Raw genomic sequence first — 2502 nt, 5'->3', positions numbered from 1 at the left:
AAAAATTATTGAAAAGTATCTTAAAAAAATAATTTAATTATTAATTTTTTTAAATAATATTTTGACAAAAATATAATTTAATCAATAAAAAATAATTTATTAAATGGTATTTTGGTAAGTAAATTTTAGTAAACAAAAAGTAAAATTTTTGTTAAAGAATATTTTTGTAAAATATGATTTATTTTTTTAAATGAATAAATTTAACGTTAGTTAATACAAAAAATTTAAAATTAATTAAAAAAATTTTTTAAAAATTTTAAAAAAAGTGAGCATATATTTTATTAATAGAAAATAGGAGAATGTCATTTTAACATTTAAAAAAATAAAATTTTCTCTTATTAAATTAAATTAATCAAATCTGATAAATCTATTTCAAATATTTATTTGTGTATACTTGAAGCGAATATATGATAGATATAGAATGGGATAACCACTATTCATACCTGTTCCATACATAAATAATTATCATCGGGTATTAATTAGGGTAAAAAACCCAAATGAGTCAAAGGGAAGCTCATTTTTATCCAAATCCGTCAAAACAAATTTTGATACATCAATCCACCAGAGCACATTTTTATATAATTCGAATCAATAGGATTCGAATTAGCTTTGCACATAATTCGAATTGATTCAATTCGAATTATGACCAAATACTCTTCCCACGTAGTTCGATTCAATTAGATTCGAATTAGGCATGCAAGGTTCGAATTATATCAATTCGAATTACATGGAGTACGTGGCTTAGGGGAGTTCGAATCAAGTTGATTCGAATTACAAGTGAATTTCCTATAAAAGGAGTTTGAATTAAATTAAATTAAATTAATATTTAAATTGAATTCCCTGTAAAATTCTAATAATTTTAATATTTAAATTAAATTTTAATTTAATTTTTAATATTTAATTTTTTTTTCAATTTTAAATGAATTTAGTGTTATTTCAAAGTTAAATGTGACATAATAACTAGTATATTTAAAAATTAATATAATATTTAATTTTAGTACGTAAATAAAATTGATCTATTAATAATTATTAATATAAAAGTTTCTTATTAATTATTTAAATTAGATTTAATAGTAAAATAATATTAAATCTGTTTAAAATTTTATAAAATTAAAATAGGCTATTTAAAATATTAAAAAATAAATTAAAAAATTAATTTAAATATTAAAAATTAAAATAATACTTTATCCTATAATGTATTATTTATACTCTCTATCTTCTTTATTATTTTTACACTTAACTCGTGACAGTGGGATATATTCCCTTATCTTGTGGGATTAGGGATGTCAATGGGGCAGGGCGGGGGCGTGGGATGCCTCCCTGCTCCCCATCCCCGCTCCCAGATTTACTCCCCGTCCCCGCCCCGTTCTCCGCCGTGGGGGAATATTGCTCCCCACAGGGTCCCATTCCCCGCGGGGACCCCATTCCCCATCTATCTAATAGTTCTAACTAATTATTAATTTTCATATGAATAGATGTGTAAGTATCCATTCTATACAAAAATAACAAGATTTTATACAAAAAGTCTAAATAACAAGATGATGACTTCTTTTGAAATGACGCAATGGGGGGATGCAACGGCAAGCCAGAGGAAAGAGAAGTGGACAAGGTGAGAGACGGAGCAACAGAGAGGAGAATAGACATGATGACAACGTTACGGAAAGGAACGCTGCAAATAAAGAGCACGACGCGGTGAGAAGGGAGAGCGGCGAGAGGGTGGCTGCAGAGAGGTTGGATGGAGTATGGACAACGTGTCAACGTTAGAGATTTCTGAATTGAAGAAGAGTTATGCAAATGAGGATTATGAGTTTTGACTAAAAAATATATATGAGAAATAAACTATTAAGAACAATTCAATAAATTTATGAACATCGGGGATTAGTAGGGATGGGGCGGGGATCCCCGCTCGGGTCCCCGCGTCTGCCTCGAGGGAAATTCTAACAACATATGTTAAGTTTACAAATTAAAAATGTTTATTAAAAATATAAAAAAAAATAATTTTTTAATAAATTTATTTTATATTTATTAAATAAAAATATTCAAATTTTTTTAATAATAATAAAATCATACGTCTTTTATGGGTTAAAATTCATAATAATAAACAAACCATGGAAACTAAAAAACATAAATAAACAAACAATTCACGGTCCAAATTGACGCAAGTTTGAATTTCAATTTGTTGCATTTAAAACCTTTTAACAGGCTAATAAATTTTAATTAAGCGAAGACGATTAAGCCGCTTGTGTCCACAAAATTTAGGTGCTTATGGAAATTCCAATAGAAAAAAACAAGTCATAATTTTGCTAACCTAGCTAACGCTTTTGTATATGCATATTCCAGCCTTGAATGTTTTGCTTGCCATGTTTATTTCTGTTCTTTTCTGTTTTCTTGCTTCAAACCAAACATGTGCACTGTTACTCTTGTGTCGGTAACTTTTATTCCCAAAATCTCTGCACTTTACACATATAGGTTTGTTCATGTACCTCTCCCTCCTCTTCCTCA

The sequence above is a fragment of the Arachis duranensis genome, chromosome 3 (assembly GCF_000817695.3).
Source record: "Arachis duranensis cultivar V14167 chromosome 3, aradu.V14167.gnm2.J7QH, whole genome shotgun sequence".
In the NCBI taxonomy this organism is placed as follows: Eukaryota; Viridiplantae; Streptophyta; class Magnoliopsida; order Fabales; family Fabaceae; genus Arachis; species Arachis duranensis.
The sequence above is the reverse complement of the archived record's forward strand: the minus strand, read 5'-3'. Positions refer to the sequence as shown.